The sequence below is a fragment of the Arachis duranensis genome, chromosome 6 (assembly GCF_000817695.3).
Source record: "Arachis duranensis cultivar V14167 chromosome 6, aradu.V14167.gnm2.J7QH, whole genome shotgun sequence".
Classification (NCBI taxonomy): Eukaryota; Viridiplantae; Streptophyta; class Magnoliopsida; order Fabales; family Fabaceae; genus Arachis; species Arachis duranensis.
In genome coordinates, this window is record NC_029777.3 from 40,134,917 (window position 1) to 40,161,136 (window position 26,220).

A 26,220-nucleotide genomic window follows, 5' to 3' on the forward strand; every position below is an offset into this window, starting at 1 on the left:
CAACTCATACCAGTGAAATCTTATACAAAAGAGTGAAGACTTCTAAGATGGAATAATCTAAGTGGAGGAGCCAACACTTCCTGAATGCTTTAAGAAATTTTCCTTTATTCTTAGGTGATTAATGAATCAAAGGTGGGCATTAAAATTTGATAATTTCTGCCCCAGTTTGTACCTACTACTACTATTTATTTATTATTCATGCTAGAAAAAAAAATCATCACCCAGTAAAACAAACAAATTTAATTAATCACAATTTTTTAATTTTTTTTAATCTTCTCTCATTTCTTTTTTTTTTCTAACGCCACAACATTATCATCTACTTACCATCGGCCATCACTGTTAGTTCGTTATTAATTATCCTAAATTCTAAATCGTAAACTTAAAATTTAAATTTTAAATTCTAAATTTTATACCATAAACTAATTTAACTTTGTTTTATTTTTAAATATTCTTTTTACTTTAATTTTTTTAATTTTAAAGGTGTCCTTAATATTTAATTATTAGCGAAAAAAATATTGACTCCCAATTATCCATACCCATATAATATATAGTGTTTATTTCGCCGGTCAAACAATAACTTGACTCCTTCATCAATTATACAAAACTAGACAAAACGAATTAAACTACTTGATGAGATCATTATATATAATGACCAGGTACATACATGTAGTAAAGGACAAGTATTCACGGACAAATTAATCAGAGTAAATATTTTTTAAAATTATAATTTTAAATCAAAATATTAAATTTAAAATATTTTAAAAACTAATTTAAGTACGATTAGCTAAGAGATAAGTTACTTAAATTTTTTTTGTGACCTCGATTTACTAGTTCATATATAGCTTTTAGATATATATTTTTTTGTTCTTTAGGATATTCATTCACTATAATAACAAAGTAAATGGTCACCAAAAATGATTCTTTTAATAGCAATCGTTGAATTCAAGTTATCTTTTTAAAGGCAATCGGTTGATTACAACATTAATTTTTTATAATTAAAATATTATATAATAAGCTTGCAGATCATCACTCACACATAATTTCATTGAACATAATTTGATAATATGTTGTAATTTGGTTTCGTGAGTAGATGAAAATAATGGATAATAATATTGTTATAAAATGTTGGGCGGCGGCATAGAGAGAAAGGTTCACAGAAACTGGGAGAGTCCCCACGAGATATAGAGTTTAACTAGCAGAAGACCCGCGCATTGCACGGGTTGAAAATTTTTATTTGATTTTTTTACGTTACTAAAAATAGTCTATTATATTAAATTTTTAATTAAATATAATAAATTTATTTACTTTATCACAACTCAAAATATACAAATACATTTTTTTAATTTCTCATCGTTTGCATAAATATTTATGTTTTTCGAAACATTTATTTTGATGAGCACTTCTTAAAATAGCTATACAGATTCTGTTTCATAATACATTATATCTTATTTAATTTTATAAATTATACGAATACAACTTAAAAATATAAACAATACAATTCAAAAAATAAATATGAATAAGAACCATAACCAATATAATTTATATATATTAAAAATTCTTTGATTTATCATGTTAAAATAATTTATATCTTGGATAAAAAATTTATTTTACAAAAATATAAGTTGTCATTTTTTAATATACTTAAAACACACAAGCGAATTTAAAACTCAATTTAGCTGTGACAAAAAAATGACAAATGAAGATAAAAACAACAAATGAAACGACAAATGAGGACAAAAACAACAAATGAGGACGACAGCAGTTGGAATTAAAACATTAAATTTTATAGATTTTTTCACTTTTTACAACAAAAGTATTTTATTATTCCAAAGACATAAAATTATACCTTTTAAAAATTGAGAAATAAAAGGCTCAAAATTAAAGTTATTTAATAAAGAAAATTATTTTATATATTGCATTTCTCAAACACATTTAGATGCCTCAAAATTGAAGTTTTCTAATAATATTTTTTTAAGAAAAAGAGGTTTCTTTTCTCTTATTTTAAATATTAAATAATAAAAAAAATTATCACCCCCTATCATTCTAACAATTAATGGTGCCTCACTGTAATACAAATACACAAACATATAAAATGTATTGTGTGCTTCAAAATGTAAAAATACATCTCAAACACAGAAGAGTGTGTTTTAGAAAGATAGAAGAATGTTTCAGATTGCATTTGTCTCCTCTTCGTAACATTTGGGGCAAACGATGCAGCCTTGTACTCAACTTCAACCTAAAGAAAGCATCAATTCAATTTATCTCAAAAATAACCCAAACAATCATAATATGTAATTTATCATTTATATATAAAAATTACCTCTTCTTTTGTCTTAGAGATCAATTCTGGCAACTGATTTGAAGTCTCCATATTTGTTCTCTTCTTATTTTTCTTGTTTTTAAATTTCTGATCCTCGTCTTTTTTTTTCAGACTTTCCAAGATCTTTTAAAAGATTGTCAATAAACATAGTGCTATTAAACATCACTACGAACTTGAGTATATCTTTTAAGATTTTCAACTCAGAAGCCATGGCAATGTGATCACTATCCCATTTCTATGTACAGAATGAAAGGTAGAAAAAATATTAAAAGTCGAGGTATACATTCCAAGCCATAATATACAAGATCAGGACAATCAATCAAGTATATTGTGTGCCTTTTAAGTAAATGGATATATTTTTCTCAACTATAACTTACAATCCAGTACCTGTTATATGGTGTCTTATATATACCCTCAGAGAGAAGTTCTTTGATAAATGACAAATGGAATAAAGAGAAAAATAAATTTCAATGAAATAAAATTTGAGACCTCGATATAAAAAAAAATAAGGAGAAACATATCTAAATACAAAAAACAAACAGCCAAAAAAATTTAATAGATTTAGACCACTATAACTCACAGATTCATCAACCAAAATCATCTCCATGAAATTTGGAAGAAGCTGACCAGTAAAAGTAGGAACAATTTAAAGCTTAATCACCCTAACTTTGAGGTTCCATGCTTCTTTCTCAGGATTAATCTTATTAACCATATCCATGGCAATTCTCATCTTGAAATGTAATTAAAGGGATGAAAGAGAAAACATATTTCAGTCAATAAAACAACAACTAAAATAGTAAAACACATACAATAGCAACATGAATGTAAAAAAATGTGACATGATCAAGGGGTTCTGCCTTTATTTATAAACACACATCGAGTAATTTGAATTTCGAAATACATAGAATTCTTATTTTGGAGAGAAAAAAGAAGCAAGATAGAGATTTGAAAGATATTGATTGACCTTAGATATCAATCGAAAGATATTTATGGGCCCCACTAAATAATCCTATATTTAGGCCCTAAGCTAACAACAATTGATACACAAATAAGGTGTATAAATAGTAAGATATATTAACCCTAAGGTATCTTCTATATAAATTGAGAGCTAACGGCAAGAGAGAGGATGAGAGAGAAGAGAAAGATAACAAAAAAAACATGAAGTAATAGAGAGAAAAGGGAGAACCAAAATAAAAAGAAAACCAATGCATAGATCCAAGAGTGGTAGACTTAGATGAGGACACCTTTTAGTATAGACATCATTATTTTATTAGGCTTCCTATATTATTAGATTTTCAATAAAAATTATATCATATTTTCAATGAAGATACACACAAGCTAAATTATTTATGTAGTTAAATACTAAAAAATAAAGTGGCCATCAATAAAGTTAAAAAATTGTGCTCAAAAGAAAAAAAATACAATCAAAAAATGAAGATATAAACAAAAGAGAGTAACAAATAGGGATAAATTTCTTACTAATTTTTTTTACAAATATATGACAACAAAATCAAATACTCAAACTTCTCAGAAAAAGAATCAAAATAAGCTTGATAGATAAATAGACCAACTACTCACGCCACTCTCCAGACAGCTCCAATATTACGAATCTTATTAGCTTCATCGATTCATAAGCATTAAAGCTGCTTGAAGAGTGGTTTGACCAACCCAACAAACTGATCAATCCAATAATCCCAACCTCGGAAACTTCAAAGAAATCATCTGACTAATCTGAAAATTTGTAGTATTTGATTCTCATAACACAATATTCATTAATCAACAAACAAAGACAACAAAAAAGAACGAAAAAAAAGTTTGAATTAATCTTCTGACAACTATAACAAAATCTCCAACCAAAAGTATTTATGTATTCAAAATTAAATAGATAAGGAGTATTTCTAAAATTTTAAACCAAGCAAATAAAACCCTAAAAATGAGTGGATCAAACAAAGAACAAAATGCAGAATAGTAACAAAATACACGACGACTTTTCATAAAACAACTTAAGGAAGCTAGCATTTGAAATTAGACAAAAAGAATGTATCACTGATCAACATTTTCCAAAATTTTCCAACAGCACTTTATAGAATAGTATTCCAATTATTTTTCACGATTTAATTATTATACAAACGAAATCTAGTTACCAATAACACAAAAGAAAAAAAATTAAAAACAAAAAAGGTACAAAGATATATTTGGCTCTCAATTCCTTTGTGTGGAAGAATTAAAAAAAGATATGTGAACAACTCAAGTACAATTCAAGCATTGTAGGATAACAAAAAAAATACTTGCTCATCTTATTTTAAAAGAATGGCAAACAAAATCGAGAAAAAAAATTAGCATCTACTTATTTTTTTTTGTTATAAATCACATTTTTAAAAAAATTAATAAAATTGTACCCCAAATTTCAGAAAAACAAATAACTAAATCCAAATAACATCGATGTACAATTTAATTGGTGTATAATAATACAAATCAACCTAATCTTGTTACTAATTTTATTTCAGAAAAGAAAAAAAGTAAAATGTGTATTTCTAAAATAAATAGTCAAGAAGATAAAAACCAGCCATCAATAAAATAGAAAAATAAAAAAATAAAAAATTACATCAAATCACAAACCAAAAATTTGATTTTCTAATAAAGCCAACATCATCATCTATGAAGTATAAAATATTTTTTAACAAAAATCAGCACTAACCAAAATAAAAAGACACACATAACACTATCTTCTAAATACATTACTAATACTCAAGGAATGAAAAAACAATTCAATCAATTGTAACAGAAATTACAAAAAAATAAATAACTAAATCTAAAACAAAAATCTAGTTACAAAAACACACAAGAAAAAAAAACTAAAAAACAAAAAAGACAGATAGATAAATTTGACTTCAGTTCCATTGTGTGGAATAATTCAAAAAAATAGACATGTGAAAAATTGAAGTATAATTCAAGCGCTGTAGGATAATAAAAAAGAAAAAAAAAAGATAAATACTTACTCATCTTATTTCAAAAGAATGCCAAACAAAACTAAGAAAAAAAATTAGCAAGTGCTTATCTTTTCTTAATATAAAAGAGAAATTGCAATGTATAGAATCTCAACGTATAGAATTTCATAGGTTTTCATAGGTTTTCCAAATTTTCCACTAAAAGTTTTTTATTTTTTAATTGCATAAAATTATATCATTTAAGATTGAGAAAAATAAGTTTTAAAATTAAGAAATATGACATTCGTAATAAAAAGATTAAAAATTGATTTAGCATCAATAATGAAGATAAGAACAAAAATATTAGAAGTCTTTCTAAAATAAATAACTAAGAAAATAAGAACTTAAATATGAGACGAACAAACAAAGAACAAAATAAATAATAGTAACAAAATACATAACTTTTCAAAATACAACTTAACAAATGAATCAACTGAAATCGGACCCTACAAATTGGGAGAAAATATTTCTTACAGAAATGAGAGAAGCATAAAGAGAAAACCTGCACCAAATCAATTTATACAAGATTTTTCACTGTTGGCAACTTATGCTTTCTAAAAATACATGCATAAAAATGTATCACACATAAAATTGTTTCAAAATTTTCCAACAGCTTTTTCCAGAACAATATTCTAATTATTTTTTAATTCACTTATGAATTCCCACATATCAGAATAAAAAATATTGTATAATCACATAAAAGAACAAAAACATAATTTAAGTAAAATTAAGCAGAGGAGAATTATCACTCGACTTCGTCAAGCAGCTTCATTTTCAAAATCAACAGCTCCTTGATAATTGAAGAAGACAGGAGCAAAAAATAAAAAAAAAGTATTCTAAATAGCATCCAAATAAAACTCAAGTGGTGTAAACTTGTATATAAATAAGGCACAAAGGTAAATTTCACTGTCAAGATAAAGGGAACAAACAACGGTACAAAGATAAATTTGACTCTCAATTCCTTTGTGTGCAAGAATTCAAAAAGATGAATATGTGAACAACTCAAGTTCAATTCAAGTAATCCAGAGTAAGTAAAAAAAAAGATAACGACTTACTAATGTTAGTTCAGAAAACAAGCAAACAAACATGCATTCATAAAATAAATGCTCGATAAACAATTACAACTCAATTAACACTAAATTCATATACATTTTGAAGAAAATAAGAAGGCACCTACTAAACAAATATACAATAACAATGATACCAACTTAAAAGAACTTGTTTCACAAATCAAATGTGATAAAAAAAAGTAAATTTCATCCAAAAATATTCATCCAAAAAGTTCAGACATATAACAAACTCAATAAATTATTTGGCATCTCAACTGGTTGTAGGATCCAAATAGATGGAAAAAGTTGCGGGGCCATCTCTTTGAATCTGATAACCAGCTCGGAAACCAATCGATCAACCACAGTTAAAATTTTTCTAGAAACTTCGCAAACATATATATCACCTAGCAACCTCTACTTAATTTGTCTTTCCATAAAAAGACAAAAGTAAAATGAAAAACCACAGCTAAATAACCTATAACAGACTAAAAAGAAAAATACTTCAATTAATCAGGGTTATCTCTAAAAAAAAGAACGAAGCAGATAAAAACTAAAAAATGAGAGAAACAGAGAGAGAACAAAATAAAGAACAGTAACAAAACACACGACTTTTCAAAATAAAAATTAACGAAGCTAGCAGTTGAAATTGGACCATATAAAATTGAAAAATTATTTCTTACATAAATTAGAGAAACTTAAAGAGAAAACATGCATTAGTTCGATTTATACAACATTCTTCACTATTAACCACATTATTTCTGGAATTAAGTGAATAAAAATGTCACTCGACAAAATTCGTAAAAATTGTCCAAAAAGTTTTGCGTAAAAGAATATTCTAATAGTTTTTAATACACCTATGAACTTTCCCATATCAGAAAAAAATATTGCAAAACCACACAAAACAAAAAAAAACATAATTTAAGTAAAAATATGCAAAGAAAAATATCACTTCATTTCATCAAACAACTCCTTCTCCCAAGCCAACAGCTCCTTGACAATTGAAAAAGAGGGGATAAAAAATAAAAAAATATTTTAAATAGCTTCCATCCAAATAAAACTCAAGTGGTGTACACTTAGATATAAATAAGGAACAAAGGTAATTTTGACTCTCAAGACAAAAAAAGGCACAAAAGTGAATTTGATACTCAATTTGGTTATGACAAAGAACATAAGAAAAACATAAATAAAGAAAATAAATAGTAGTAAGGAAATAGGTAACGACTTGTCAACATATAAAATGAGGAAGGCAGCAATTGAAATTGAACCGTATCAAGTCACAAAGGTGAAAAATAAAATAAAAATAGCAAAAAAACAGAATAATATGAATGAAGAGTCATACCTAGTAGTGCTACCGCCGCCACTGCAAACACCAGAGCGGACCATCAAAAGTAAATAGTCATCCATCACGCCTATCACTCATAAAACGTCAGAAAGAGGGAAACAAAATATGCATTGATACAATAAGTACCCAAGAAAATAAAAACCAAAAGATCAGAAAATAACAAAGAATAAAATAAAGCAACCCAGCGATTGAAATTACACCTTACAGATTTTTAAAAAATTTTCCACTGTTTTAACATAATAGTTTTTCAAAATTGAATGCTTAAAAAGGCGTTATTCAACAGTTAGAAAGATAACAAATAAATAGCTCCGATCTGAAGCAAATGGTGAAAAAAAAAGACAGACAGCAACACTAATTAATTATTTAGTTCCATACCCAAGAAGAAATAAGGCTGAAATAATTATAGGATAAAAACCCAATGATAAGTGGTGTACACTTATATATAAATAAGGCACAAAAAAAATTTGACTCTCAAGAGAACACCATAAAAAAGGACACAAAGGTGACTTTGAAACTCAATTTAGTTGTGCCAAAAAAAGACAATCAGAAAAAAGAAAATAAAAAGTTGTAAGGAAACAAGTGACGACTTCTCAAGATACAAAATGAGGAAGGCAGCAGTTGGAATTGAACCGTATACGTTTAATAGTTTTTTTCACTTTTGACAACAAAAGTATTTTATTATTCAAATGCATAAAATTATATCTTTTAAAAATTGATAAATATAAGACTCAAAATTAAGAAATATGGCATCAGTAATCCAAAGATTAAAAAGTGATTTAATATCATTAGTGAAACTAAAATAAATATCTGATTTTCTGTTAAAGTTAAAAATTTCTTTTCTAAGACAAGAGAATACTTTTAAACAACAAATAAACATTTTATAACCAATAACAGAAAAAGAAAAAAAAAACTTCAATAAATGATGAGTATCTGTAAAACAAAAAGATTCAATCGAGAAATAAAAAAATAAATAAAATAGAATAAAAAATAGGGATAAGCTTCTTACTAATTTTATTTCAAAAAAAGAGGAAAACAAATTATTTTCCCACATAAATAATTAGAGATAAAAACAAAAAAAAAACTTCAGTGAAGGAATAAAGAAATAAACAAAAGAGAATGACAAATAAATATAAGCTTCTTACTAACTCTATTTCATAAAAGACGTATACAAATTATGTATCTATAAATTAAATATTCAAGAAGATAAAAAACCCAAAAATCAGAGAAACACAAAAAAAAAGCAGCTGCCAAATTTGCACACAAAACACATTTACTTAATTTTTATACTCCTTTGAATATGAAGAAAAATTGAAAATTAATCTGGTGACTATATTTTGCAATGAAATAAAATGATACAGTTTGTAGTTGTTGGTACTATTATCAAAATTAAGCATGCCTAACCCAAAGGAAATCAACAAAAAAAACGAATCCAGAATGAGGCTTGAGTGACAAAAAAAGAATATTAGAAGATGCAATTCAGCCACAATGAGTCAATAAAAATAGAAGTGTTAAACAGTGAAATAAGGATGAGCAAAAAAAAGAAAAAGGACCTGAAACACAAACCTCATATCTAAAAAGAGAGCCCCCAAGGGAGTGAAGGCGAAATAACATGGTAGAATCGGTGTTCATAAAGATGAGTCCTTTTCATAGGCCTTCATTCTATCACTCCTCCTGCTTGTGTGACAAAACTTGCAAATAAAAACTTATTAAATTCAAGACTATATATGCCAAAACAGTAGGTTTAAGCCAAGATACTGTAAAGATCAAGGATAACATAACTCTAAAGAAAAATACTTTGCCACTTTGATAATATAAAAATAAAATATTTTTATTTTCTAAAATTACAAAAACCATATTACTTAACTTTGCCAAAAACCATTTTTTCTGAACCAAAAAGTTACTGCACATTTGAAGAACGGGTAACTAAAAAAAGGTAACAAAACAAAATTTGACTCCCAATCACTTTGCATGTAAAATCTTCGGAAAAAGATAATTACAAAATCAATATGGACCTCACATACAAATAAGAATCCCATTGGTTATCCCCACATAAACAAAAAAAAGAAAAGAAAAAATGAATATTTGAAAACATTAATATGGGGCATACTTGAGTTCATATTTGCTTCCTTCAAAGCACACAAGTCATAATAATGCGATTAAAAGAAAGCACAAAAGTCATAATAATGCAATTAAAAGGAAGCACAAATACAAAATACACTTTACCCTAATACACATTGAGCTTACAAAATAAGCATGAATAACCTACAGCAAAACAACAACCCACCATACTTACTTGAATTGGGTATGTTCAACTGGACTTTTCAATTTATGACTTTGATAACATGAGCTGCAACCACCAATCAAATTAGGTTAGTTTCTTTGGCGTTAAATTGAATATAACAAAAATGAAGAAGTTGCAACCATTGAAAATAATATGCAAACCATATTGTGGAGATCAGAGTTGAATCCCTAGGATTTGGGAAACATGGTGACAAAAAAATTGTCCAAAAAACTTTGCATAAAATAATATTCTAATTTTTTTAATACATCTATGAAGTTTTCCATATCAGGAAAAAAATTTTAAAACCACACAAAACAAAACACAAACATAATTTAAGTAAAAATATGCAAGAAAAAATATCACATAACTTCATCAAACAGCTCCTTCTTCCATGCCAATAGCTCCTTGATAATTGAAAAAGAGGGGATAAAAAATTTAAAAAGTATTTTAAATATCTTCCAAATAAAACTCAAGTGGTGTACACTTATATATAAATAAGGCACAAAGGTAATTTTGACACTCAATAGGGTTGTGACAAATAACATCAGAAAAACATAAAAAAGAAAATAAATAGTAGTAAGGAAACAGGTAACGACTTCTCAACATACAAAATGAGGAAGGCAGCAATTGAAATTGAACTGTATCAAGCCACAAAGGTGAAAAATAAAATGAAAAATAACAAAAAACAGAATAATATGAATGAAGAGTTATACCTAGTAGTGCTACCGCTGCCACTGCAAACACCAGAGCAGACCATCAAAAGCAAATCGTCATCCATCATGCCTATCACTCATAAAAGAGGGAAACAAAATATGCATTGATGCAATAAGTACCTAAGAAAATAAAAACCAAAAGATCATAGAAACAACAAAGAATAAAATAAAGGAACCCAGTGGTCGAAATTACACCATACAGACTTTAAAGAATTTTCTACTGTTTTAACACAATAGTTTTTGAACTTGAATGTATATATTGATCAAATTAAAACTGCACTTGTTCACTTATTTTGAAAAGCTTTTAGCATATTCAAACTCGAGATTAAAAATCCGAAGAATACACCTAAACTTATAACAAAGAACAAAAAGAACCTTGAAATCTTTGAATGAGAAAATATCAAAAATTGAAATTTGAAAGCATGTCATTTCACTAATTAGGTAGTATCCAATTCAAGTGACTAATCGAAGCTACTAAGTTTTTGTTAAACTGATTTGAACACACAAATACTACACTTTATGTTATTGCAATTATTCCCGCATTTCTAGCCTAGAATAAAATCTACAAACAACAAAGAAAAACCGAGAACACAGAGTCAAACACAATTTCAGAATTTTTACACCCAGAAGAAAGGGTCCAAATCATTAACCAAAAGTAAGAACAAATTATACAGAAATTTGAGACCTTCTTATGAGAAAAAATTTATTTGAGAAACTTTAAAGCATGTCATTTCTAGCACCTTAAATCAGTTAGAAAATTGAAGATATTTTGAAATTTTCACATAAAAATAAAAGCCCCAAAGAACACATTAAAATTGATAACAAATAAAAGCCAAGTTCAAAAAGCATCTGAACCAGCATGATTAAATCTGTGCATTGAATAGTTATTATCCAATTCAAATGACTAATTAAAATGACTAAAATTTTGCTATACAAACTTATTCAACAAAACTATCAAAATAGCTATAATAACTAACTTCTTTATCTATTATCAGAAGCTGAAGAAAAGCATGTTCTTCATTCTCCTCCCTATGATCAATTAAAATCCACATTCAGATGATTCTGAGTGTTATCTTCCAACATTCTTTCCAGGGGTGAGATTAGAGAGGAGCTTTTCTGAATCAGTTGTCACTAAACATAGTTCATTTGTTTCATCTATCACACAAGCAGCAATACAAACAAAACCACCCAATTTTCAGAAGGAAATCGGAAGGGAATGGATAAACAGGACCAAAAACAATTACTATTACTGGAATGCAACATCTTATATCAAAACAAAAAACCAATTTTTAAAACAGAATCAGAAAAGAATGCCCAAACAAGGGCAAAAACAAATCCTGTTAATTGAAAGGAAACTTGAGTATCAAAGTAAACAAATATCAAAGAATCTGAAACAAGTCATAACCACTACATACCTACATCACAGAAAATTCGGACTGAACAGTGAAACACGCCACATGATGGAAGGGGACAGAGAAAGGACAGGACCGCCGTAAAAATTCCCACCTAACTTGTTGTTTCCCAAGATAAGAGAGAGGCAGAGTGACATGAACCCTAGGCTGATTTTCTCTTGAGAATTACCACCGATTTTTAAATGAATATGATAAATCAGACCAAAAAAATTTGTTCCCAGGATCCTTTCCCAGGAACCCTAATTGCACAGGCATCTATATCAAAGAGAGAGATCAAGAAATAGATGATAGGCATAATATTAAATTAAAAGATGGAAGAAGACACGATTTGAATTCGAGGGATAGGGAGCCATTATCAATCGACAACGAAGACGCATGAAAAGATGATGATTGGACCTTTGTAGCTGCAACTGCCGTTGGCGAGGAAGTGGGATGCGATTCCTCAGATGCCTTGAAGCAAGCCGCCAGACTAACGCTCTTCGTGATCGAGAGAGAAGGAGAGAGTGTGTGTCTCAAGCAAAAGCAAGGGATAGTAGAATGCAAAAAGGGATCGAGAAGTAGGGAACTGGGTTTGAGAGTGAGAGCAACACCGTGAGAGAGAAAATGAGAAAATGAAAGATAGAGAATGGAGAAAGAAGATGAAGGCAAAAATGAAATGCGTTTAGGTTGCTCCTTTTTTTATTTTTTTATTGTAAATTAATGTGAGAGTGACGCGTGGCTTAACGAGACACGGCTATTATACAAGTAATAGATGATGATCAAATCGTCAACGACTTTGTTAACATATAACAACCCGGCACCTTGTCAAATCTCAAGGCAATGTGCACAAAAGCCCTCAGATTTGTCCTTCCACTTGCATTCAACATATCCAAAATACACCTTATAATCTCTGAGCACACCATATATTATATATGGCACCTTAATAATTATTAGCTTTCAGTAATAATCCTAACTACATATTATCTGAATTCTATTCTGAAGCACGAATTATCAAAGCCACATATCCATTGCATTTTTGCTAATATCAATAACAATCCTTTTTCATTCCGCATTGTTAACCACAGTTGCTCTTGTTGAACCTGTTATTGTAATCATCTCTCTCTCAAATATTTCTTTAATTAATAATATTAAGGGTATGTTATGGTATCTATGCTAAGATGATTATACGATCTCTTAAAAAATATTGTTAAAATTAATATAATTTTTTTATCTATTTGATAATGTTTTTAATTTAAAAACTAAAAAAATGATCACATAAAATATAACAGAATATAATGCAGTAGAGCATGAACGAAAATAAAATGTAAATGTTATATGTATAGAATGTTAACAATTTGTTATATATGCCTAATTTGTTATGTCTAGTTGGTCTAACTATTAGTTAGTTTGTTATTTATCTAACCATGCAATTATTGTATATAAATACTGATGTATAGACGTATTGTGAACAATTCTTTCCTGATGAATAATTCAAAATTCATCAGCTAACTCATATCACTGGTTTCTCTCTCTTTCTATTCCTTTTCCCTCATTCTTGTTCTCTTTTATTTTTCATTTGTTATCAATTCTTTATTTTTGCATATTAGATTGTAGAATCTATTAATCTCTATTTTTATACTAGATCAATTTCTTGCATGAGGAATTGGATACCATTTATATGGTATCAGAGTCTGAAATAGCGAACAATTCCATTCCAACAAACTCAACACAAATACGCTTTATCAATGTAAATACGCTTTGGACATTATTGATAATTGTGGATTATTGGACACCAAACTAGTCACTAATACTATGAACTATGCCACCTCTTTGTCTAAGGATTTGGGTACCCCTTTTTCGGATTCTTTCGTGTATCGTAGACTTGTAGAAAAATTATTTTACTTGACGAATACACGTCTAGATTTCAGTTTTTCAGTGGGCTGTTTGAGTCAATTCATGGACTGCCTACTGATGTGTATCTTAGGGTTGCTCATAGAATTTTGCAGTACCTCAAACAATTCCCTGCTTCAGACCTTTCATTCTTTGCCGCTAACAGTTTTAAACTATCGAGGGTACATGGATTCAGATTAGGGAGCTTGTAAAAATACCAAAAAATTCATAACTGGATATTGTTTCTTTCTTTACCACAGTCTCATCTCTTGAAAAATTAAGAAGCAAACCACGGATTCAAGATCTTCTTCTGAAGCTAAATATAGAGTTTTGGCCAATGGCACATGTGAGCTCATTTGATTGCTCAAGTTACAAAAAGAATTTCACATTCAATCACCTCTTGCTATAGATATCTTTTGTGATAATAAATCTGTCATCTACATTACTTCAAACCTGGTATTTCATGAGCACACCAAGCATGTGGAAATAGACTGTCATATTGCTCGAAATAAGTTCAAAGAAGGCATCTCTAATCTATATCATATTGCCTTAGTCGATCAACCTTCTAATTTGTTCACTAAGGCACTTACTCCAACACCCTTCTTTCATCTTCTTTCCAACCTAGGATTACTTGATTTTTCACAAGCCCAGTAATTCTAGCTTGCAGGGGGATGTAATAGAATATAATGCAGTAGAATGATGAATCCACATTTGACAAGAAATTTTGGATTGATTTGGGTGGATTTCATCATATAAACCCACATTTATTCATCCAAATAGCATGCTTTTGTGTTTTTTCTCTAAATTGTGCCTAATTGTGAAAATATGCAATTTTGTGCTTAATTTAATCAATTTTATCCCACATTCGTCTCATTCAATGTCTTGATGAGAGTGGAGGAGAAGCATGCACTAGGGAGAAAACCTGAAGAAATCAAAGGAGGAACACACAGCCATGTGTGCGAATGCAAAACATCCTATGCATACGCATAAGAGGGAATTCAGCATGTGTGTGTACGTACGCACAGGTGCGTACGCACACATCTGTGCGTACGCACGAATCAGCGCACGTGACTCACTTAAAGAAAAATGCTGGGGGTAATTTCTGGGCCTCCAGTGCCCAGTTTTGGACTTTTTGAGGCTGGTTGAGTGCTATATCAAAGGTGCATCACTCCATGTCAAGTGGAGAGCAATTAGGGTAGATTAGAAACATGCTTTAGATCATATTCTAGAGAGAGAAGCTCTCAATTCTCTCTAGAATTAGGATAGTTTAGGTTAGATTTCTCTTAGATTTAGGTTTAATTCTTGTTTTCATTTAGTTTTTCTCGCCATTTATTGTTATTGCTCTTTGTTCTATACTTCTACTTGTTATTTTTCTTCTTTTGTTCCTTTATGTTTACGACACTTTGTTACTTCTAATTCCAATTAATGCAATTTATGCTTTATGTTTCTTAGTGTTTAATTTAGTTGTTATTATTGTTTTCTTATAATTACTAGTTGTAGATTTTGTTATTTCTTGTTATTTTACCATGCTTTTTTTTATGCCTTCGAAGTGTTTGATAAAATGCTTGGTTAGATTTTTGCCTAGTTTTTCACACTCTTGGTTGGGAAATTGGGTAATTAGATAAACTTGAGTTGTGGATGTCCATTCTATATTGTGTTAGGATTGTTAGTTGATTTGGTTTCCACTAGCTCTAAGCTTTCCGTTAATAGAGTTGGCTAGGACTTGTGGATTGAGATCAAGTATGCCCTTTTGACTAATTCTCGATGTTAGGATTGACTAATTGGGATTAATTCTACACAATTATCATGTTTGTGGTCCATAACTAGGATATGAATCCTTAATTGCCCAATTCTTATCAAGAGCCTCTTTTTACCATTTAATTCCATTTTTATTGCTTTTACTTGCTTCCCATTTAATTACTTGCCATTTTAATTTCTTGCCTCTTATAATCAAAACCCCAAATCCCGTATAGCCAATAATTGAGCATTTCATTGCATATCCTAGGGAAGACGACACGGAACTTAAAACTCCCGGTTTATTTTGTATTGATTGAGACATCTTTTATTTAAAATTTGATTGTGGGAGTTAGTTGTTGGTTTGGACTATATTTGCAACGAAGGAATTCTATTAAGAAATTCTAGATCAACACTAATTCTCTTTCATCGAACTTTTTGTGCATGCATACAAGGTGAAAAATGGAAGTGTGCGCCTGCACAAGGGTGTGCGAACGCTATCGACAGAGAGGGAATTAAGAAGTGTGCGTATGCACAGACGGGTGCGTACGCACATAACTTTTTTTTACATAGGGTAGGATCATGTGTGAGTGCGCACACAGGTCCGTGCCCACGCACAGTTGCAAAAATTAAAAGGGGTTCATATAGGACGTGCGAGCGCTCCCAGTGGAGGGAGTGCAGGTGAGTGTGTGTATGCACAAGCACGTGTGTATGCATGAAGTGCACGAAAAATGGTTGGTCTGCATGCACACAACTGCGTGCACACGCACAAAGCGCAAAACACAGGGGGATGCGCGTGCACAAGGCGTGCAAGCGTTCCCAACAGGGGACATACAGGCTGGTGTGCATACACTGATAACAAAAAAAATTATGTCTTCTTCGTTAATAACTACCGGCAAGTGCACCGGGTCGTATTAAGTAATAAAACTCACAAGAGTGAGGTCGATCCCACGAGGATTAACGGATTAAGCAAGCAATAGTTGATTAGTTATTCTAGTTAGACGGTCATAATTGTGATGATAAGCAACAAGAAATGTAAATAACATGAAATTAAATGAAATCAATAAAGTGCAAGGAAAGTGAATGACAAGAAATTAAAGTGCTGAAAATTAAAGTACAAGAACGTAAATTGCAAGGAATGGAAAGTACAAGAAAGTAAAACCAAGTGAAGCATTTCTACAAAGACTTGGAAGGCATAAATGAGCAAAATTAAATAAAGCCATAAATGTGCATAAGTAAATGACAAGAATTAAAGACAAGAAGTAAATAACAAGAATTAAGAATGAAATTTACACTGGGATTAAGAGATATTGCATTCTTAGGATCAATAGTTTCATCTCTTCTTCAATCATGCAACTCATTGACCTCTTGGCAATCATGATTGATTGAATCCCAATTCTTTGGTAATTCAATCTGTCAAATCTTGATCAATAGCCAATTCCTTGGTCTAATTGCTCATGAGAAGAGATGAAGAATGGTCTTTAATTATACCACACACTTTTCTAAACCCAAATAATGGATAGATTACATGTCATAATATCCCTTCCATACCCAAATCTACTTAAGTGTGAGAAGGATTTTCAAGCATGGTTTCATGTTTCCTCTTCCAAGGTTCCCATGAAACTCAATTTGCATTCAATCTCTTTTCAAGATTATTTAACACTAAGCATGAAGAACAAAAATCCTTCAAGTAAATCAAAAAGAGATGAAGAGAAGAAGAAGAATAAAAATAAATTAATCCTTCAAATAGAAATAGAACTCTCTTTCCCAATGTTGGAAATTAGAAACTCATAACTAAATATTTACAAAAGTGTCTATGAAAGAAATGGAAGAAGTGAAGAGAATGAGAGTGAAAGGGGAGTGGAGTCACTTCCACCCCTCAATGGTATGTGTAAAATGATGAATCTAAGGTCCTATTTATAAGCTATCTAAATTACAAATTCAAATTTCAATCAAATGCAAATTTCCTAATTACTTCTAGATGATTCTTGTGGCCTTGATTGATTGTTAATTGTGGCTTGACTTAGGCTTGTGAACTTTTAATTATCTTCATGAAAGCTTGAAACATTAAAGAATAAATGAAGAAATTGGGGTATTTAGAAGTGGCCCAATGTGGAGTGTCATTGAAGTGGCACTTTGAGCTTTTGAAGGCTTGGGAAGTCTTGCACGTTGAAAGCTTGATCTATTGCGTCTTTAAAATGGATGCCCACTATAAACTATTATATATCATTGGAAAGCCCTAGATCTCAGCTTTTTAACGCCACTAGAAGCATGTCATTTGGACTTCTCTAGCTCAAGTTATGATCTTTTGAAGGTGAAGAGGTCAGTCTGGCAAGCTTGTTGGAATTTTGGCCCAGCGTGCCACTCCCAGACACGCCTAGCCGCACGCCAGGTATGTAGCTTTGAAAGAATTGCGATTTGTCATCTTAAATCTAGTTTCCACTATAGAGTGTTATATATGGCTGGAAAGATCTGGAAGTCTACTTTCCAATGACATTAAGATCACTTCATTTGGAGCTTTGTAGCTCAAGTTATTCTTGTTGGAGTGTGAAAAGGTCAGGGTTGCAAATCCTCTTTGCTTCTCTTCGAGTTTGTTTCCAACTCTTTTGCCACCTTGGGAGTGTGCTTCCTATATTAGTGCTTTTGTTGCTTCTTTCCACCATTTTCTACAAAATTCATTAAATCAAAAGATCAAAGAAATATACAACTTAGGCACAACAATTACTCAATAATTGGGCATTATGAACTACTTTTTGATATGAAAAAGCATAGAAAAACATAACATGATGCATAGTCATCACAACACCAAACTTAAACTTTGCTTGTCCTCAAGCAAACAAAGAATCATGCAATAAAGTTTGACAAACCAAGATAAGAAGAGTAGCAATTTTTATGTTCATGGTTGGCTAGTTTCTTATGCATGCTACAATCACAAAAGAAATTCAAATGATTGATATTTCTATCTAGCTACTTTTATGAAATCTTTTCCTTTATGTTCCTTCCTCAAAAAAATCCTTCACGAATTGTCATTGGTACCCAGAGCCTTCAACTTTCTCATTTTTTCCTTTTTCTTTCTTAATCTTTTAATTGATTTGCTTATTCAAGGTTTTCAATATTTCAAAAATTTCATAAAATTTCCTAGATAAAAACTTCAATTAAACAAATTCAAATGCAATTGAGCAACAATAGTCATGCTAGCCTTTCAATACTTATATGCTCATGTTAGGCTCCTCTTTCACAACTAGAAAATGGATTAATACAGACAGATTTACAGACAGATTTAGTCTTTATAACAGATGGATTTTTGGTTACCGACGAAATTACCGGCGGATTTTGTCCCTCTGTAAAAGCCTCGTCGAAAATTATTTACCGACGGAATTTTTTCCGTCGAAAAATTACCGATGGATTTTTATGAATTACCGATAGATTTTCCTCTGTAAATTCTCCATTCATTTCTCTAAAATGTCAAACTTTCCTACAGATTTTCCGTCGATAATTGGAACCTTGGAAAATCATCCCAAACTCTGAATACAGACAAAAAATCCGTCTGTAAATCTGTCTGTAAGGTAAAATAGAATTTTTTTAGATATTTTCATTGCAAAATAAACTTGTTTCATAGAAAATAAATATAAATTTAATACAAATTTTTATCTAATTTGTACTCGAATATTTATAATATTTCAAAAAATAAACGAATTCATCGTATTATCAAACTAAAAGAAAAGTATTATAAACAAGCAAGTCAATATAATTCAAAACATAAACAAAGTGTATTGATCATCAACTATAATTCCCAGTATATTGTTCAAGAAGAGCTGCCCAAGAAGCTACTACCATGAAAGAAAGGGGAGCCATATGTAGGTGTAGATTTTCCGAATGTCATGATATCAAATTTGTCATTTGCAATCTTGATCATGCAATCAAGTGTGGCCAATAAAGCTTTTCTTGGAAAAACATTTAAAACAAGTACTCCATTCAAATTCTGTAAAAAATCAAGTTTTTCAATCCCCTCACAGAATCTATCAATCACATACCAAGTTGCAGCATATTGCTCCTATCCTTGCAAAAAGGAAACACACAATTGATGTTGTTAGTGCAGTCACTATTCATTATCCATGAGTCTCCAATAGACTTTAAAACCTCACAAAAGTAGGCTAGAGCCTGAGGGAAAAAAATAAAATTAGTTACATTTATATTCTCAAGGAGACTATGATTTAATGAATCATAATTAGGAACAAAAACTGATGTTCAAAGGGATGTTTGAACCTGATCAGTAGACTTATCCTTAATCCTCAAAACCTTATTTTACAATGTGATCCCCGGATAGAGCCCGTGCAGATCACCTAAGGTATAGCACATTTTTATGGCAATCCTATAATCATATGTATTTTTAGAAATGTTGTATATATAAAGTAGAATGTGATAGGGAAGGTTCACAACATGCTACATAACTTGGAATAAAGAACCCAACATCAAATTGAACCTAATTTCATTTCACCCAATTTTGTTAGGCCATGGATTGGGAATTGAGAATTACTACTTAAAGAAATGAGGAAAAATTACTTATATATACATTAGACTATTTTGTTCCTTTTTTGTTGGGTTATTTATGTTATTAAATATATTCACATATGATAGATAGGGCCATAGGGTGAAAATTTACGAATAAACCCCAATTTTGTAGTTTATCTTGTGTTAAATTTAGGTGATTTTTATCAACTTTTCTCACATTTATTCAATGAAATAGCATGGTTTTGTGAATTTCTCCTAATTTGTGCTTAAGAGTAAAAAATGCTTTTTAGGCCTTCAAATCGCTAATTTTAATTCACTTTAATTCCATTCGATGCTTTGATATGTTTGTTAAGTGATTTCAGGATTAGAAGGCAAAGATTGGGTTGAAGGAATGAAGAAAAAGCATGCAAAAATGGAGAATTTATGAAGAAATGAGGATTTGCTGAACTCAAAGCCACGCGCATGCGTCACCTACACGTACATGTGAGAAGGAGATTCGCCAGCGACGCGCACGCGTGGAGAGGAGTTTTGCCAGTGATGCATACGCGTGATCCATGTGTACGCGTGACAAGCCGCACGTGACTTCACTAAAGTCAAAATACTGGGGGCAATTTCTGAGCTCAAGGAGGACCAAATCCAACTCAATTCTGATGATTTTGACCCCAACGATTGCAAGGGAATGGGGAGAGAAGCCATAGTATAGTTTCACCATGTTGTAGGTTAGAATTCTAGAGAGAGAAGTTCTCCATTCTCTCTAGAATTTAGGGTAGTTTAGATTTAATTCTCTCAGATCCAACTTTTAATTCTTATTTTTATTTCAATTCTCTTTACATTTTATTATTCTATTGTGTTAATCTTCTTAGCTTCTCTTGTTAATTTTCTTATTTTGCCATTTCTACTTTCATGAACCCTTGTAGGATTTCTATTATCTTTTAATGCAATTTTATGTTTCCATTGTTTTTTATGTTTATCTTAATTGCTATTGTTGATTTCTTGTCTGTGTTAGTTATGGGTTTCCTTAATTCTTGCATTTTGTGATGTTTACTGTTATTACACTCTAGGTGTTTGATAAAATGTTTTCTCTAGTTTTAGAGTAGTTTTCTTTACTCTTGGCCTAGGCTAAGGGAATTGAGTGACCTTAAGTCACTAGGTCTCAATGAATTGGTGATTTGAGAACCCTTGGTGGTCAATTTTATACCCATTGATGCTAACCCACTACTAAGTCAATTAGTAGGTTGGTTAGGACTTATGTGTTAATGTTGATTAAGCCTACTCGACGTACTTCAAGCTTAGGAGTAGACATTGTACGTACTTAAAGCTTAGAGGTAGACTTAATGGGTTAGTCCCTCATAATTATCAATATATAGTTTGTAGATAAGGATGGTGATCTTAATTCTCATGTCTTAGCCAAGAGTACTTTTCATTCCTTTATTAGTTCTTGTTATTTACTTTTCTTGCCCATTATAAATCAAATCCCTTGTTCTTCATAGCCAATAATTGAGCACTTCATTGCAATTCCTTGTGAGACACCCGAGGTTTGAATACTTCAGTTTATTTTATTGGGGTTTATACATGTGACAACCAACATTAAAATTTGATTTGAGGATTGATGATCAGTTTGGACTATGCTCACAACAAAATTATTTTGCTAAATTCTGAATCGGTATAAATCCTTCTATAAAATTACCTTAATATAATTTACTTTAATGTGAGTTGAGTAATTTTATTTTTTACACGTAAGTAACACAGAATTAGGTTGTTCAGCCATAAAGATGCTATCATTGACCATAATTTGAGTGAAAAATAAGTTAATTGATGGCATTAATAACAAAAATCTACTCTTACATCCCAAATAAGTTTTAGAAGGAATAAAGACTAGCCACGGCAAGCAAAAGTGCAAAACCTTTTTTTGAGTTTTTTTTCCTTTTTTCTAATATATCATCTGACAAATATATAGAATATGAAAACAACTAAATACATATAAATAATGAATTACATGACTATAGAGAATAGATACCTACTAAATGGAAAAAAAAAACTCAGCAGAAGATTATTTTCTCCAAATCCTCAATTTTGTTTAAAAGTATATATATAAGCTTTTAGACCCTAACAGAGTCTGACATTACTAAACAAAAACTTTCTAATTTGCATGTGTGGATATTTCAAAATGCCTCTTCTCTGACGCTCTCTCAAATCGTTAGGTATAATAAATACAAAATCTACACAAACACCACCTTTGGAATGTGTACAATAAATTTGTTTCATGGAGAATCTAACCTCAGTCTTAGGCTCTGATCCTCTTATTATATTTGTATTATAATATCTTAATTGTTGGATGAGGAGGGAAGTGAAGGAGGGTGGTGCATGACAAAAACATGATGAAACTGCAAGAAAAATCACCAGAAAAATTAGAAAAGAAGGAACATAAAGATAACCTGAATTACTTATGTAAAGCCACTAGCCCACTAGGCCCTCTAATGTTATCAATTATCACACACAAAAAAAGATGTAATGCATAGTAGGGTATCAAAATTCACCAAAACTATAAGTCCCTTTATTTCAGCACCACCATTAGTCACAGCTTCTTTAGCAGAAATAAGCTCATAAAGCCCCAAAAGCAAAGACATCTAATTTAGGAGAAACTCTGCCATATATATACCTACAAATAAGTGAATAAAATGGTTCAATGGTATAATTGAATTTGATCCCTTAAGTGCATGTTCTGTTTTGCCATGTGAATGTGTCAATTTAAAGTAACAAACATGATTCATCATACTCTGGTGGCATGCAACCAAATGTACCTGCCATATTAGCAGTAGAAGCTGGTGAACTTCAAATATCAATCAGCTTTGCTTAGTCCAAAATCCGCAACCTGCAGATTAACCAATACACAATATCTCACAGAATTATAGCACAAAGAAAAGAGTAACAAGATCACATAAGTCATCAAAATGTTTCATACCTTTCCATGGAAGGATTTGTCTAATAATATGTTTGCCGAGTTTATATCGCGATGGATATATACAGGCTTTATATGTTCATGAATATATTCAAGTCTTCTGGCTGAAGCCAGAGCTATTTGTATCTGGGTAGACCATGGCAAAGGTTCTTTAAGACTAGGTTGTGTCTAATGAGGAGAAATAAGCTACAAGACATGTCCTGAATATTAACTCACCTCCAAATCAACTTATGAGGGATTTCTTCCTATTGATTTAAGAAGTTTGTCAAGACCACTTACATTTAGAGTTGCAATTTAAAGAATCAGACTTTATATATCAGTGTAACTGTAGCAATGCATAATGGATCCAACAAAGGCCCTATTAACTTCTGTCTTATGTCAAATTAGACAGGAGAAAGATAGCACTGAAGAAAAACATAAATCTTAGTTTTCTAAAGGTTTCAAATTGTAAGAAAGCATAAGAGGTTGCCCTAAGAAAACTAGTTATACCTTTTCACATAAGACTTACATATGGACATGTCATTTGACAATGGGTGAAAGAAGCAGTTCGTCTATGTCTTGAATCCTTGATCCAATAAAAGTGAAACATCTCTTCAGAAAGGGGGGGGGGAATGAATACAAATTAGTTCCCTGGAGATAAGTTTGCTAAAAAATTGAAGAAGCACAAACATAAACACTAGTAACTAGTAAGCTTTTCTTAAAACAAAGAAGGAAGTTTAGAAGGAAACTAAAAGTGGATAGTAGGTAGGAAGTCTAAAACAGAAAAATTGCAGGAAATAAAAGAATCAATAGATTTCCAAGCAAATTATCTTTTTTTTTTTCTGAAAATGGGGAAAATTTTACAAAAAAATAATAAAGCCCTCCGAAGAAAGGTATAGCAATTAAATTAATGTATGTTTGCAAGCAATTCTAAGAGAAAATACAGATAACCCAAAGTGAGCAAACAGAATAAAAACAAAAACATACCGTGCTGATTCATTCACTAATTGCAGTATATGTATTGGACATTTGTATATTAATCTGCATTTAAAATAAATGAACATAATATAAGGCACAAACCTTCACCAACTCAAGCATTCTTTCTCCAGCAACAAATGATTATCCATCTGGAACATCAATTGTAGAAAAACACACAGGTCATTTAACTCTTGAACACTACAATAATTAAGCAGCACAATAAATTATATGAAATTCACCTCTTTTACACTTTCTCCACTATTCATAGAGAATAGGAACAAGAAAGTCGGACCAAATACCTCTAGCCTCCTCCAAAAGAATAGAAGCATAACTATTAGGCACCTCTCCACAAGATCCCTACTCCTTGAATAGTTGCCACTTCGATTTTGACCTAAACATCAAGACTGAAATTTACGACCAATAGATAACAAGAAATCACAAGTTGATATCAATTCTAAAAGAAGAAAATGGAATTGAGAAAAAGAAAAGGCTTACAGCGACGATATCAGGGTCACACCAGGGAAGCTGGTCTTTGCCAGAGAAGAAGTTACCAACGGAGTCAACTATCATTTTGAGCTTCGCTTCAAGCTTTTCCATTCAACAACAACCACCAAGTTTCCACCGAGTTGGGCTGAGTTTTTCACGAATCGCTGCAGATATGACTGACAAAAAATTCTCTTTCTTCACTGATAGTAAAATAATTGATAAACCTACAACAAACTCAATCAGCATCAACAGCAACAAGAAGATAGAAACTGCAAAAAAAAATTGATAAACCTAAAATTGGCACAGAAAAATTGAGCCCTAAGCACCAACATCACAACATCAGATTATACCTGAAATTCACTAAGGGAGCAAACGTGACAAGAGCGGTGGCAGAGAGTGCTATGTGACGACGGCGATGAAGGGAGCAGACGTGACGAGAGTGGCAGAGGGAGCTCTGCAATGATGGCGACCAAAGGAGCAGACGTGATGAGAGCGGCAGCGAAAGGAGCTCGTGCGACACAAGGGATGACAGAAAGATCGTGCGATGCGAACGGCGACAACGGCGGAAGAAGCTCGTGCGACCAGAGAAGAAGCAGCTCGTGAGGAAGAAGCTCGTGTGTGAAGTGTGAATGAACGTGTGTGAATTTTGAATGAAGCTCGAGACACTAGGGTTAAGTTAGGTTTACATCAATATTTTCCGACAGAAAATTTTAAATTACAAACGGATTTTTTGTCTGTAATAATTTAATAAAACGCAGCGTTTTTGTTTATTTAATTACAGACGGATTTTCTGTCTGTAACCATTTTCCACAAAAAAATGAATTTTTTCGACAAAATTATCGACGGATTCTCTTTTCCATCTGTAATTTATGCTAATTTATTTTTTTTTATTTTTTGACAAAAAATTCCTCTGAAATTTCATCTGTATTTCCGTGGGATAAAATTCGTCGAAAATATCCGTCTATAATAACTAGTTTTCTAGTAGTGTTTAATTACCTTGTTTGCTTATGATCATGATACTTAATTACTTTGACTCACAAAATTCAAGATGGTAGTTATAATGTCATTGCAATATGTTACAATTCAAATATCAAGCTATGCTTATTCACAAGAACACACATGCATATAAAAGAAATAGAAGACAATCATGCAATTGAAAGTACAGAAAATAAATAAGAGGAAAAGAAACTTAACCACCTTATAGTTCATCTTTATTGTTGTCATTTTCTTCCTATTCCTTCCTTCCCACACCAATCTTAGAATGATTGCTTGTCTTCAAGAAACAAATAAAATAGTGGGGATGAATCTAAGATTAATCATGAATGTCTTCAAGAAGAGATGTAAGTAATGCATGTGTTTAAGCAAGCAAAAATCAAAGATAACAATCAAGGCACAAAGAAAATAGACAATATGATTGCATTAATAAGTGAGTTTTGCATGGTACTATGCATGAAAAGTAAGTGAAAATAGCAAACTTAGTGTGACACTTTCATTTTAGAATGATGCAAGTACCCACTAAAGATTGAAGATCGAATTGTTGCATGCAACACCAAACTTATAATGCAATCATATGCCAAATTATTGAAAGTAAACTAAGCA

The 26,220-nt window shown here is 31.0% G+C and overlaps 1 pseudogene; it reads right to left on the bottom strand.

Moving 5' to 3' along the window:
• Positions 1–22,543: 22,543 nt before the first annotated feature.
• On the bottom strand, positions 22,544–24,732 carry LOC110272600 (lysM domain receptor-like kinase 3; annotated as a pseudogene).
• Between the last annotated feature and the right edge of the window lie 1,488 nt (positions 24,733–26,220).